The sequence below is a fragment of the Scyliorhinus canicula genome, chromosome 7 (genome assembly GCF_902713615.1).
Source record: "Scyliorhinus canicula chromosome 7, sScyCan1.1, whole genome shotgun sequence".
In the NCBI taxonomy this organism is placed as follows: domain Eukaryota; kingdom Metazoa; phylum Chordata; class Chondrichthyes; order Carcharhiniformes; family Scyliorhinidae; genus Scyliorhinus; species Scyliorhinus canicula.
In genome coordinates this window covers 173332371-173347848 of record NC_052152.1, presented here as the reverse complement: position 1 = coordinate 173347848, position 15478 = coordinate 173332371, and the positions used below count along the sequence as shown (strand labels likewise).

The following is a 15478-nucleotide window of genomic DNA, read 5'->3' as shown; positions in this document are numbered from 1 at the left end:
GCTGAATCATGCCCTATATTTTTAGTTAACGCAGAAATATAAGTAAATGCTTTAAAGTTCAAATGTCTTAATCTATTACAGTAGCCCTAATGAACGAGTTGTAGTGAGTTGTAATCAGAATGTTGAGGTAAAGGTAACACCGGTTTAGAAATCTGTGCAAGAGTTTGAATGTTTAATAAAACCTCTGGTAGTTTTCATATATAATCTCTTATATGTATAGAATTGCAAGTTTACTTTCTGCAATACTTTTGCAAGGGCATCAAACAACACAATGCGAACACTGTCGGAAGAACTTGTCTCCCGTAAGAAATTATATGCAGTGAGAAAGTGAATGAAAGGTAAGATTAATAGCATTTATCATGCCAGTTAGACTTGCAGTTTGCTAATTAAAGATGTTAAGACATGGAGCCGGCTAAAGATCAGTGGATTTTAATGAGTACTTGTAGGCTGATTTAGATCTAATTTTCTGCTTAATAAGGATGGTTTAAAACTAATTTTGGGGAGATGTGACTACACTAAATCTGTTCATTATTACTGATGCAACTTCACTTTACTACTTCAGGAAATGTTATGTTTAATTAGTAGAGCTTTAACTGACAGATAAGATGACAGTTGTAAAAAGATGAAGAACTTTCAAGGACATTCATTTCATTAAGTAGCAGTACTACAAAACTAAATAACTAGCAAAATTATCCATATTGAAAGTTGATAGCTTTTATCTCCTCAATTTTCTCCCCTAAAGGCACAATAATGGATTAGGATGTCTTTCAGCATCTCACCCGAATATCTGTTCCTCACCTATGGCCGTGGTAGCATCTGGCTGTATAGCTATGGACACACCACAGCTAAGCTTGTTCCAGGTTTCGTGCGATATCCACGCATAGGGAATTAATTCCAAAGCAAAAGAATGATATTCCCTTCACTCCTGCAAAGGTAGTACAGTTAATTATAACAAACAAACTAGTATCAGCCAACACATTACCAATAACTGACTTTTTGTTTGGTGTGGCTCAATACCACATGATCAGCAGGTCTTTTTGTATTTTTGTTAAGATACAAGCTACAGTAAGGCAATATTTATTGCCTCTCACTAATTGCTCTGAGGCGTCTATCAGATAGCGAAGACTGGAATCACATTCAGGACAGACCAGGTAGTGGTGCCAATTTATTTCTTGAAGGACATTAATGAACAAGTTGGGTTTTTAAAAATAATCCAACAACTTTCATGGTTATTGGAAAGACCTCTCCCCTCGGATGCGCACAATAGAAAGCAACACAATATTCAAAGAGACAGAGTAGATGGAGGGAAACTGTTCAAACAGAGGAATTAGAGCAGGGGTGTCAAACTCAAATACACCGTGGGCCAAAATTAAAAAATCGGGACAAGCCGAGTGCCGGACTGGTTCAATGTTTTTTTGCAAAACTTATTGAAATGAACTTATTGAACCTGGAACTAATAAAGCTTAGGTTATTGCCTATAAAAACAACATTAAATATTAAATAAATAAAAAAATTAGTTGCATTTATTTCTTATTGCTTTATCTGGAGCTTTTCCAGAGTAATTTCTAATGAAAACATTTTTCCACAGGCCAACACTTTGTGATTCACACTATACTTGAATAAACTCGGCATCAGCCATATCATACGCCATAGGCGCTTCAATTGCTGGGGCCAGCTTTAATAGTAATTAGATATTATTAGGGCAGCACGGTGGCCTAGTGGTGAGCACAACCGCCTCACGGCGCTGAGGTCCCAGGTTCGATCCCGGCTCTGGGTCACTGTCCGTGTGGAGTTTGCACGTTCTCCCCGTGTCTGCGTGGGTTTCGCCCCCACAACCCAAAAATGTGCAGAGTAGATGGATTGGCCACGCTAAATTGCCCCTTAATTGGAAAAAATAATTGGCTAATCTAAATTTTTTTTTTAAAGTAATTAGATATTATCTCGCGGGCCAAAGATAATTCCACCGCAGGCCGGATTTGGCCCGCGGGCCTTGAGTTTGACATATATGAATTAGAGTGAAACTGTTCGCATTGACAGAAAGGTCAAGAGCAGAATATGTAGATTTAAGGCCATTTACAAAAAGAACCAGAGCAATGTAAGGAAAACAAATTAGACAGAAAGCTTCAAGGAGCAGATTCAATCCTGAATCCCTTTTCAAAGGGAATTGGATAAGCACCTGAATAAAACATATCTGCAGGGTTATGGGGAAAGGGGGTAGGAGTGGGACTAGTTAAATTGCCTCTTGCAGAGATCTAGCATGGGTATAATGGGTTGAATGGTCGCTTTCTGTGCTCTAAGCATTCTAAGGTCCTATGCTTCTATTCAGAGCAGAGGAGCTCTACTGGCGATTTGGCCTACAATTAACCATCAACCAACATCACAAAAAATGTTCAATTCCTCATTTATTTCATTTCTGCCTGTGAAATCTTGCAGTGTGCAACTTGACTGGAGCATTTACTTACATTACAACAGAACTGAACAGGCTGTGAGGTACTTTGGGTTGTCCTGAGGTCATGTAAGTGCTTAAATAATGCAAGTTCTTTGCTCCAGCCCATAAATGACCAGATTTATTTCATTCAAATTCACCACATAACTTAGCTGTGCTGTGACACCTAGCACTGGCAAAATAGCTGTTTTCAGCACAGTAGACAATTTTTATCAAATAATTATGGATAAGTTTACATGTGCAGCAAACCCTGATGGTTTCACATTCGAGAAGGAAGGAAGTTGGAGAAGAGATACTAAGACCGCAATATTTCAATCATGTATAGATGTACAAATTGTGGTGGAGACCAGAAGGCAACCAATTGGCCAAGAAGGGAGGGAAGGATTAAACTAGGTAACTGTAGACCAGGTAGTCTAAATGCTTAAAATCTGTAAGTCAAGTTCAAATCAGTAAGCATTTGCAGATGTCAAGATGATCAAGGACAGTCAGCATAGATTTGATAAAGCCAAAACGTGTTTGGCAAATGTAATTGAGGGGCTGATTCAATGGGACAAAAACAGAGTCCCTTTTTGGATGTGCTTAGCAGGGTCACCAAGAGCGACACCGCTATTTAACAATACTCTGCCGTTTTTTTTGGCCTATGCAAGGACCATCCCGCCGATGTCACACTTACATCATACTCATCCCCCCTCAGACCCGCCTCAGCCAATCCACTGCAGCCTCCAGACCCTCCACACAGCACCCAATTACCTCTTATGGGGTCTTCGAATCCGCCACTCACTCCACCTCTTAAGGGCAAAGCACCCCGGGCTGGATAGCTGGCATGGGCAACTTGGCACCCAGACACCTTGGCACTTCCAGCCTGGCACGCTGGCCAGAGTGCGCATATGGCATGACGAAGATGCCAGGCTCAGCGGGTGCGCGAGCCTACTGCTCTGTCCAGAGTCCAACCACCCAGGGATCTCTAATGGCCTGAGTGATCCCCCACTCTTGATGCCAATATGCCTGGTCCACGTTTGTGGAAACCTGGGGCTGGATTCTCCGCCCCACCGCGCCACATTTATGCCCCGACCCGCCAGCGGGATTCTCTGTTACACATCCGGTCAATGGGGTTTCCCATTGTGGGGCAGCACCACACCGTCGGGAAATCCCTGGGCACCGGCAAAACAGAGAATCAGGCCGATGGAGAATCCTGCCCAGTTCTAAAAGGTGCACTGGTGAGGTCTCCCAGGTGAGTCCCTGGGAGAATACAGCACAGACATATTTAAATGAACCTAATGGCTCACTTAAATATGTTAATCTCGGTTTCGCCCAGTGAGGGCGAGATCTAGATCGCGACGTCTCACGAGATTTAGTTAAATATCGAAGGCATTTAGAGCGTCTCGAATCTCAAGAGAAACTTCTCGCGAGATTCAATGGCCTCATCACGTCATCAGGTTGGGTATGACAAGGCCATGAAATTGTACCTGAGATTTGTTTTGAAAAAGTGACGTATTGTATTTCCTTTGTACAATCAATGTTTTTTAGGAGTTATTGGGTAAGATGTCCACAGTAGATATATAACATAAATTCAGGCGTGCTGTATAAAAAGGAATACAGCAGTAGTAGAAAATTGAGTAAGTAGTGTTTCTCCAATTGGAGGTGAGGAGCTGTTTGACCTCTCTACCATGACCTTGGGAGGGCAAGTGGGAGTGGATGAGAGGGGTGGAGGGTTAAAGATAAAATACATAACAGTGAAAAATGTGAATGCAAGGTAAAGAATAAGATTGAGTGGATCAATCAAAGAGGGAGAGATTGAGCAAGCATGTGCGTGGGTGATAAAAAGGGACTGGATAGCAGACAGGCTATAGGTTAGGGCATGTGAGGGGAGCAAATATGTGGAGGAAAGGAAAAGTGATCCCCAGACAGGAGCCACATTGTACTCATAATAGCTAACACATCTGCAGCCTACAGTCATAGGTGACTCCTTCCTTCTACCATAACACACTATCTACCACTCATTACCTCACATCCAATTGCGAATGAAAGACAGGGAGAGAAAGTGATGATGATAGAGAGAAGCACATGAGGAATCAAAGAAAAAGAAGCAGGAAAGAAGTGAAAGAGTAAAACACATGCAGAAAAGCAGAAACGGAGAGAAGAAGCAGCCACCTGCTTACTGTTAGGCTGCTTTCCCAGTGCATCACACTATTTTCTCTACACTTACTTCAGAACCTCCTTGGTCTCCAAAGCTATGCTCAACTATTATTTCTTACATCTCGTTAAGTTTTGAGACACTGACATTGCCATTTTCCATCATGGTTGTGTAGGCTTCGCTTGTGTAGAGCATGGTGGTGGCACTGGGCACACATGTGTCAAAAGGTGGGCATATAATAACATGGCACTGAGGCACGCCAGGATATTGTTCATGATAATTGAAATAATGTAGAGATGCTGGTGTTGGACTGGGGTGAGCACAGCAAGAAGTTTAACAACACCAGGTTAAAGTCCAACAGGTTTGTTTCAAACACGAGCTTTCGGAGCACTGCTCCTTCCTCAGGTGAGGAAGGAGCAGTGCTCCGAAAGCTCGTGTTTGAAACAAACCTGTTGGACTTTAACCTGGTGTTGTAAAACTTCTTACTATGATAATTGAAGATAGATGTGCCCTAAATTGTTTACGTGCAAAGCACCAAAACGTAGACCTTCACAGACAATGGAGAAAAGGAATGTTAAACTTGACTGCAAGAAAGCAAGCAATTGCATCTATTGATCACCCTTTTTCCTTGAATTTCTTTCCCTCATCTAGTCATGATTTTATTACTTCCTGTCTTTTAAGCAATTACATACGACCTTTAAACAGTAAGGTTGATGCTCATTCTGCCTCTTCTTGGAGACAGATTGCGCCATGGTTCCATCTTTTGGTGATTTACACTGTAGTCTTATCAGCTAAGTCTCTTTGACCAACATGGAATCTTATTCATCAAGAGTGAATATTAGAGAATTATTGACCAGGTAATCATCAGCACCTCAGACCTGCTGCGGGATTCTCCGTTGGCGAGATCCACTGTTTCGCCCCAGCGCACTCGTGCCTGTGGGTTTCCTGACGGCGTGGGGGTGCCCACAATGGGAAAACCCATTGGTTGGCTGCCGATATGGAGAAATCCATCCGGCAAGGGCACGCCGCAACAGAAAATGGGTGCGGCAGGATGAAGGATACCGCCCCGGATACATTGGCCTGTATGCTTGCTTCTCTGTATATTCTTCCATTGGCTAGGATTTGCATTGGACCCAGCGACACGTTTAACGAACAAATTTCTAAGTTTCATTTTAGGTGCGTTTGGTGAGGTGTTTCTCGACTGCCGCATTGGCGAGCTAACGGTCCGTATTTAATGGCTCTTGGTGCCGAAAATGAGCCCCATGAGTATCTTGCCGTTACTGTCTCGCCATCTGATTCGCTGGACTCACACTTCAGCAACTCGCTGCTAACAAGAGGGAGCTGCTTTTAAATGCTCTCTCACCACTCACTCCCAGTCAACACACAAGCATGGCAGCAACAGACCTGTTCCTCGCTTTGGGGGTGCTGGCCTGGACAGGCTTCTTAACACTGTGTATGAGAGACAGGACTCCCTGAGGGGGTCGGAGGACCAGCAGCAGGGCCACCAATATCACCTGGAAAGCAGTGGCAGTGACAGCGGCTGTCAGTGCGGAGAGCATGACCAGGAGGACAGACGTCCAATGTTGCATCGGAAGACCGACAACCTCATTGAACTGCAAGAATAGGTTACCACTTCTCTCTTGGCATCAGTTCCAGCTGCCACACCTAAAATTTCCAACCCTCTTTCCCACACATCACTGGTTGCCTTCGGGACTCCTACAATTGGCTATGCACTCGCTGGAACCTCGCACCCACCCCACATCTGGGGCGAAATTCTCCCCTACCCGGCGGGGCGGGGGGTCTGGGCATAGCGGAATGGCGCCAACCACTCCGGCGTCGGGCCACCCCAAAGGTGCGGAATTCTCCGCACCTTTAGGGGCCAAGCCCTCACATTGAGGGGCTAGGCCCGCGCCGGAGTGGTTGGCACCACACCGACTGGCGCCAAAACTGGCAACAACGGCCTTTGACGCCCGCCGCCCGCCGCCGGGGCTGGCCGAAAGGCCTTCGCCGGTTCGCGCATGCGCTGGTGCGTCAGCTGCCGCTGATGTCACCACTGGCGCATGCGCGCAGGGGGTGCATGCTGGGGGATTCTCTTCCGCCTCCGCCATAGTGGAGGCCGTGGCGGCGGCCCGCCCGCCGATCGGTGGGCCCCGATCGCGGGCCTGGCCACCGTGGGGGCACCCCCCCCGGGGTCCGATCGCCCCGCGCCCCCCAGGACCCCGGGGTCCCGCTCGTGCCGCCAATCCCGCCGGCACAGAGGTGGTTCAAACCACGGCGGCGGGAGAGGCCTCTCAGCAGCGGGACTTCGGCCCATCCGTGCCGGAGAATAACGGCAGCACAGAAACCCGTAGCCTCCCGCAGGCCCCCGCCATTCTCCGAGGCGGGCGGCGAGATTGGCGGCACGCCGACTTTTTGCGGGTGGGAGAATTCTGAACATGGCGGGAATTTGACATGACAGCCCCGGGCGATTCTCCGACCCTGACCTTTGTGCTTGCTCAAGGTGGGGGGGGGGGGGGGGGGGGGGGGGGGGGGGGGTGAAGTGCCAGGATCTTCATCTGATGGGGCCAGGCCATCTGGAGTAATTGCCCCCCTCCCCTGATGTAGACCATATTCAGAGGATGGGTATGAGTGCGCTGTCAGCAGAAAGACAGGAGTCAGACGTTCGCATGAACTGAGGAGCACCAGAGCTAACCTCACAGCGAATTATCATCACTCTCCTGCCTTGTATATTGACCCACTGACAGTGCCCGCACAGGCCCATCACCCTCCGGTGATGTTATATAGATCCTCGGAGGGTGGAACAGGAAGTTGGGGGGGGGGGGGGGTGATTGGGGAATGTGGGCGGAGTAAGGAAAGAGGAAACTGTGGGAAGGAGGTGAATGGGAGGATGGAGGAGAATGGGAGGAAGGAAGTGAATGTGAGCAGAATGGGGGGAATGGGGGGGGGGGGGGGGGGGGGAAGAGGGTGTGATGACAAAGCAGGATCCTATGAGAATAGGATGAGGATGAGACCCTCCTTGGTCTGCCTGCTGCATCCCGATAGTAGAAACATGTATAACAATAGCCAGCAGTCGATCACTGGCTACTGGAGCCCAACATTCTGACCCCTGGTATTATGAATGACACGACTGGAGCACCATAAAATTAATCAAGTGAGTTGACCTTGCAGAATCTGGCGCTGTTATCATTCCTGCAGTGTGTTAGGAAATAACTCTCACAGTTGCCCATTAATTGACATTAACAGGCAATAGGAGGGAGATTGCTGCCAATTGCTGTTACACAGCAAAGCTTGTGCCAAAAAGATGCGAGCAGTTTCTTTTCTTCAAAAACAATGACATTTAAGGTCTTATTAAAAACAAAGACTGATTGCAGCTTTCAGCTTCAGGATTAATGCAAGCTTGGTGACTTATATAACCGTTACTACTCCATCCATATCTCTATAGCATGTTTCCAGGTACAGAATTTTGCGGGATAAATTTAATTTTCCTTCATTCCTAGCAGACTGCAAAATGGTATTTTTCCCTCTTCCTCCTCTGTGCAAATGGATGAGAAGAACTAATTTAGTAAGTTTGCCCTTCCATTAGTATTCACTATAGTCTTGCAAGCTGTTATAACCCCTAAGTATCTTAAAGGGTGGGTACCTTAATCTATTAATCTTTAATTTTCCAATGAGCCTTGCAGAATATGACCTCCCCCGTTAAGAGGGCAGGAGAACTTCTGAACAACGTATAGTTGGATGATATATATAATGCTGACCCGTTAGGCATCGGAAAGGCAAACCCAGTTGGGATCTACGGTGTGATGTATATAATAGTTATTGTCAATAAACCAAGTTTATTTAAACTACTCGGCGTGGACTTATTTGTGGCGTTATAAAGCAAGCATATGTCTTAAATGGGTTGACGACATTTTAAAAATCATTTTGCTTTTCTCACTTTCTTTTCAAGGGCCGCACAGTAGCACAGTGGTTAGCACCATTTATTCACAGTGCCAGGGTCCCAGGTTCAATTCCCGGCTTGGGTCACTGTCCGTGCGGAGACTGCACATTCTCCCCGTATCTGCGTGGGTTTCCGCTGGGTGCTCCGGTTTCCTCCCACAAGTCCCGAAAGACGTGCTGTTAGGAAATTTGGGCATTCTGAACAGGCGCCGGAATGCAGCGACTAGGGGCTTTTCACAGTAACTTCATTGCAGTGTTAATGCAAGCCTCATTGTGACAATAAAGGTTATTATTATTAGAATTAGAGAAGTGCATGAATGCTGAAGCATGAAGTTTAATGTGGAGCCCTGTTCTGGAATGTTCTTTTCAAACTGTGGTGAGCTGGCTATGAAGCGTTAATTCCAGCCTGGCTGTTCAGACCCCTCGCCCCTTACTGCTGTCATTTTGACAGTAACAGTGTAACAGACGTGAATGATCATTTGCTTATGGTTAATAATTATTACTGTTTCGTAGTAATTATTCCTGAGTTCATCTGAAGGTCACTTGCACGGGAAACTTCAGAATTTATTGGACTGTAATGAAACACTGGTGAAAGGGATGTGACATTATGACTGGGGAGTAGAAATATTGATGAAGATGTGTTTGACTCAGATGAAGAATGGCCAGTTGGGTTGGATTCCACTCTCCTCCTACTCCCACAACCCAACTACAATACAATGCCACATGGTTCTGCATTCTGATGAGTGATCATTTTTGTGCAGTTAAAATAAAGTTCACTCCCACAGCCGATAATTCATCAAGAGATCTCCTTAAATCAAAGTAAGCTTTGTATGTCAATGACAGAATTATGCATTTCTTATGGTAATGAATGACCAGAGTTTAATTAACTATTTCCATTCAGGCAGATCAACATCATATTTTAACTGATACCACCATCAACTTAAAAGTGTGAGATTAAAAGTAAGAATGTTTAGAATATGGTAGGTGAATGCATATATTGCTTGGAATTGGATATATACGTAAAAAGAAAAACATTACAGGGCTACGGGGGAAGACCAGGAGGTGAAACTAATTAGATTCTCTTTCAAAGAGCCATCACAGGCAGGAAGGCTTGAATGGCCTCCTTCTGTACAGTATGATTCTATGTAGATCAGACTTTCTTGTTGACTGAATGTGCACAAGTGAGAAAGAACTTGCTCTTGCACGATATCTCTACACATGCATGTATTCAGGATTTTCCATATAACTTCACAACCAATGAGGTACCTTTCAAGTTACTTTTCACAACTGACCACTTCAAAGTCACTCAACTGTGAAGGGAGATGAATGGAACAATGCTGACAGCTGTGTGTGTGTGGAAGGTGTCAATCACAGCCTAGTAAAATTAATATCAAAGAAAATGAATGAATGGCTTGCAGATCAAAGATCTGAGGGGGTTTAAACCCATCTGACTGGTTTTCTCTTTATACGAATTGACAGGTGCGGCTTCCTGTGTCTGAGCCAGCAGGTGTATTGCCCAGGTGAGTGTTAAAGAAGTGACTCTTTTCACTGCCTCTGTCTGGACTGCTCTCTAGCTTCAAGACAGGGGTCTCCCTTCTGGGGGCTTCTTGACAGGGATCTTTCTTCTGGTGGGCCTTCTGACAGGAGTCTTTCATCTGTGGAGGGGATCTTCCTGTCAGGGGTCTCTCTTCTGGGGCTTCTGTGGGGGGGGGGGGGGGTTTCTCCTTATTTACATGGTCGCTGTGGAGGGGTGTCTTTATTTAGGGGTCTCTGTGAAGGGGCTCTATTTAGGGGGTCTCTGTGGGAGATCTCTTTATTTCAGGGGGTCTCTGGTGTGTCTCTTTACTTAGAGGGTCTCTCAGGGGTCTCCTTATTGAGGGGGTCAGTGGAGGGTTTCTTTCTTTATTTAGGGGGCCTCTCAGGGCTTTCTTTATTAAGAGGGTCTCTGGTTGGGGGGTGGTGGTGGGCTGGTCTTGCTACCTTGTGAGGGAGAGGATGGCCCTCTGATGGACTTTGGGGTAACTACCTCAAAAGAGTTACACCCTTGGCTCACCGCAAGGTCCACCGCACCTGGTGTACGCTTGTCAGAACCAGCACCAATTCTCAACCTACAGGGTTCCCGGCCCAGAGCACATGAGAATCATGAGGGTCTGGAGAACATGTGCCCGGTACGGGATGCAAACCTCAATCCCGACGCCAGTGAGGAGCTGGAGTATCCCCTTTTCACTCCGATGCTGAAACTCTGCTAGCGGTAGCGCGAGCCTATTGACTCAGATACTAGCAATGTCTGCACTTCAAAGTAATGCAATGTATGTGGACACTTTAGGATGTTTATGAGAGATATGATAAAGTCAAATTCTTTGGTTACATTCTGCCTTCTAAATGACCTTAAATATAGGTAGTTTACAGGAGCTAAATTATACCAAAAACCATATTTACATTTTGAATTTAAGCAGTTAAATACATGGACCTGAGGGTATATCTCAATAAAATGCAACTAAACTGAACAAAATCTATCAGACCGGTTACATTACACAAATATGCGATGTGGAGCATTTTATAGTAAGGGAGACTGGACACAGTAGGTTACCTTAATATAAATCTTCTACCCTGCAATGCACATCATATGTAATCAAAACAAAAGTCTGTTCTTTAATCTGAAGGGGCAAGAGGGATTCAATGTTCATTACTTCAGCGCAATTCTCATTTGTTCTTGTAATATCAATGAACAAAGGGATTTCAGAAATGAAATGAATGTTCTGGTATTAAGTGAGGAGCCAAACAAAGTGAATAATGATTAGTATATTTAACAATATCATTTGCTATTGGCAGTGGTGATGTTTTTGAGTCTATTTTGAGACCTTTTAATGAAGTTTATTCACAGTGGATATAAGTTATACTGGAGGATGGGTTTTGCTGGGCTCAACATTGAGCTCACAAGCACTTCAAGGCTGCATTAAAACAGAAATTTTGGTGCTCAGCCATGGTGCTCATTTTGCACCCCATTAGCACTGCACATGTTTCTCACATTCCCAAATTAGCTCCGTGACTTTGCAGGAGAAATCTGTTAGCCATTTCTAGTGGTGCTGTACAGACTTGTTTGATTCCTCAGGGGCAGGCTGCACCACAGGCTCAGCACCACCTCCTCAAGGTCCATTAAGGGTGGGAAATAAATGCTGGCCTAGCCAATGATACCCACATCCATGAATGAATGAATACAAAGTTGTTCAGCCTGTGCAAGTTTCCTCATTGATACCATTGAAGAAAATGCCTGTCCTTGGGGAATCAATGTACCCTGCATAGCTGCTAGAAATGGTGCAATGTGAATCTATTTCTCCCCTTTTCTGCCGAGGGAAGGGAAAGGGGGCTTATGTGCGATGAATGGGCTACGTTCCTATTTAGATCCATTGTCAATGGGATTCAGTGGAGGTCTCAGTGTCATGGTCACTATTTTGCTTTCCTTGCCCCGTATCCCCATTTAAGTTGAGTATGGTGAGGAAGACAAATTACTGTTTTGAAAAACATCTACAAGTGAAGCCAATTAATACAGAGGTAGCAAACAGCTGCTGCAAAACAGCAATCAATAAAGCAACTGCAATGATAAACTATTTAGCCAAAACAGTGCATTACAAGGTGAAAGAATTTACACTTAAGCTTTACAAATGTTCTTGTCAGACCACATCCAGAGTATTGCATCTCGTTCTAGTAACAGACACTCAAACCCTGGAGATATTACAGAAACACTGAAAGACTTTGGGCATCTGAGAGGGGATTGCATTCAAGCTTATAAAATAGTACATGGAAAGACCTGGAAGAATTATGCAGATTAACTGTTATAGTAGGTCAGTTGGGCAGAGGTTTACACTGGCAAAAGGTACATTTTATGCAATAAGCTCTTCACACAATCCACAATCAATACCTGAATTAGATTTCCAGGTTTAATAATGGAGGGGGGAAAGCAGGATTCAATTTTTTAAAAGTGCTGGATGCTGAGATAGGAAAAATGTAGATTATCTCTGGGTGGGTGAGATCAGATGGGCGACAGGACGGTAAGTCACAGGGCAATATTCTGATTTAGGGGATCCAAAAGATTATAAAGCACCGGAGAGACGCTCAGTAAGTTTATTTTCTGAACTCCAAAACTAGAATATTATCACAAATTGTTGGGCATACTGTATGTTTTGTAGGGTTTACATTTTATGCCTCTCTATAATTTTGAAAGAACAGCTATGACCAATGATGAATTCACTTCAGGTTTTTTTCACTCATTCACAGTGTGTGAACATTACTGGCAAGGACAGTAATTATTGCTGCACCAATGGCTTGCCTGGTCATTCCAAAGGGCAGTTAAGACTCAATCGCTATTTTGTGAGTCTGAGCTCAATAATAAGGGTCAGACAGGGTAAGGGTGTTAGACTTCCTTCCTAAAACGGCATTATTGTACCAGATTGCATTTATAACAATCCAGTGAACATTACTGATACTAGCTCCATATTCCACATTTTTACTTATTAACTAAATTCAAATGCTGTGGCATCCATGGTGGGATTCGAAGACAGGTCTCCAGCCATTTAGCCCAAGGCTCTGGATTACTAGTTAAGTAACGTAACTGCGCTGCCACCATAGCCATTTTGCTCAATCCTTATCAAGGTTGAGTTATAGGGTGGGATTTTGCAGCCTCCCCCCCCCACCCCATGCCCCATGTTTTGTGGCGGAGGTGACTCGCCGAGCGGATTGCAGACAATGTGGGAAGAAGCACAACAGGACTTTTTAACATTTTTTTTCTCTTATTTTCCTTTCCTGTTCATTTTAACTGCAGCTATTAACAAATCGGTTCGGTGACAATATTCAGCCCCAGGACAATACCACAAGCCGAACAGAAAAACACTGGCTTCCACATTTAAGCTGAAGATTAGAAATTTCACCACATATTACTATCATAGCGTAGGCAATACAGTAATAGGTGCATTAATTTGCCTCTGGGTTAAATGTTGTGCATGGCAGAATTTCGTACAGTTAAATGAGAGAGGACCATCACCAGATCAGTCTGGGGTCGCTTTTTATAATAAAGACTTGTATTTGAAAATTAGGCCTGTAGTCCATTTGAATAAAAGATGACAACATTTAAAAGGAATATCATAATTTAATGGCATCAGGGAAACAGAACACAATAAACACATTTAAAATTTTAGGCCAGATTATAGTGAAGATGCTGCAAATGTATGTTTCCATACACCAAGATGAGATTTCTTTCATGTAGTTGTATGAAAAGTGCATTAAATTGCACTGAGAATAGAATTAAAACCATTTACTAAGCACAGTAAAATCACGGTGTGTCAAGCTTAATGAGATATGTCTCCTTTAGGCAGCAGAATACTGATTAGAATCAGTCTCAGAACAGTTAATACAAATTTAATAGTGAACTTAACTGGCATAATAGGAAATTAAACATCATCATCTGGCAATAGTAATTATGCTACAGGGACAAGTGATGTACACCAGAGTGTATTTCATATAATCATTAAAGTGAGGAAGACAGGAAGTAAACTTGGAGTATCGCTTATTGTGTACGCCAACTGCTGCAGTAGTTTTATTTACCTGTGATACATTTTAATGCTAGTAGGAACTTAGTGGAGTATCATTATCATTTGGAAAATTCTTTGATAAGTTTACTTCAGAATGAAGCCACAATGAACAGCCTGTTCAAATTACACCTTTGATTTCCAACTCAAAATGTTCGACCTGCCGCAGAATGTTGCCGGGTAAAAAATTATGAAATTGCACCGACCCCCCTCCCTGCTCCATCCCCCTCATCATCACTCTGGGTGCACCAACCAACACTGCATGGACTCAAGAGGCAGCACACCACCTTCTTTTCAAGGACAATTGGGGATGGGAAATAAATAGTGGTCTTGCTCCCATTCCAAGGAGGAATAAGGAAACATACTCTCTGCATTTTCTCGTTAACCTTTTCAATGAAAAACAAATATTACTGCTAGGAAATGGAACTGTCCTAATTTAAGATAATCATAAAAACCCATCAGGTTCACTAATGTCCGTTAGGGAAATCTGCAGTCCTTTCTTGCTCTGCCAGGTATATGCGACTCCAGAACCATTGCAATGTATTTGACTGCCCTCTGAAACGGTCTAAAAGCCACTCAGTTCAAGGGCAATTAACGATGGGGAACAAATGCTGGCCCAATCAGCAGCACACACATCCCATGAAAGAATAAAAAAATATAATGCAAGGCTTTGGGTCTGTTTGTCTGATCACACACATTTTACACAGGATCCTATAATGCTGGCCTGGATGTGAACCTAAAGTTTCAGAATGAAAAGCAATGCCTATTTCACTGCACCAACCAGAGCCTCAGATGTAATTGGTGATGCATGTGTTTGCAGAACTGCAGATGTGTCTTTAATACTCAACAATATCCTTTGAAGTCCAATGATCTCTTACGCCTACTACATATAAACGCTTAAGTTGTAATTCAGCTGTGCTAGTTTTCCCACACTTCACTTATAACTCTTTACGATGATGAAAGTGTGCATCCTGATGCACAGCTAGATAAGTTATGTGTTAGCTCATATGTAAAATGAATAAATCTAAATTGAGCATCACATCCATGTTAGAATAAAGTGCCTGGGTCACCTGTTTTGAGGGTTGTGAAGTATTGTACTGAAATGTTATGGGTCCTGGTCTATTTTAACTGTATTTATCAATGTAGAAATAAGTTGTGTGAGGTGAGGTGCTCAACATAGGCCTTGCTCTGTAGGCCTGCTTCCAAGATAAATGTAAAGGGTGAAAAGCCAAACTGTCACAATAATAGGGAAGGAAGTTTCCAAAGACAAAGAAAGCTAACAGCAGTCGATTAAGTGCATTTGTGCTGGAGGGAAAGATAAAGGATTAACAGGGATGAAACTTAGAACTGTTAAATTATTTTGCTCACAAACCATTACAT

General features: G+C 43.9%; 1 long non-coding RNA gene across 1 annotated transcript in view; it reads right to left on the bottom strand.

The window, feature by feature from the left end:
• Positions 1 to 15478, bottom strand: part of LOC119969554 — a 231828-nt gene that overhangs the window by 160324 nt on the left and 56026 nt on the right. The window contains exon 5 of the long non-coding RNA XR_005461405.1: positions 799 to 925. This is a non-coding gene — a long non-coding RNA (uncharacterized LOC119969554). The remainder of the gene's footprint in view (positions 1 to 798; positions 926 to 15478) is intronic.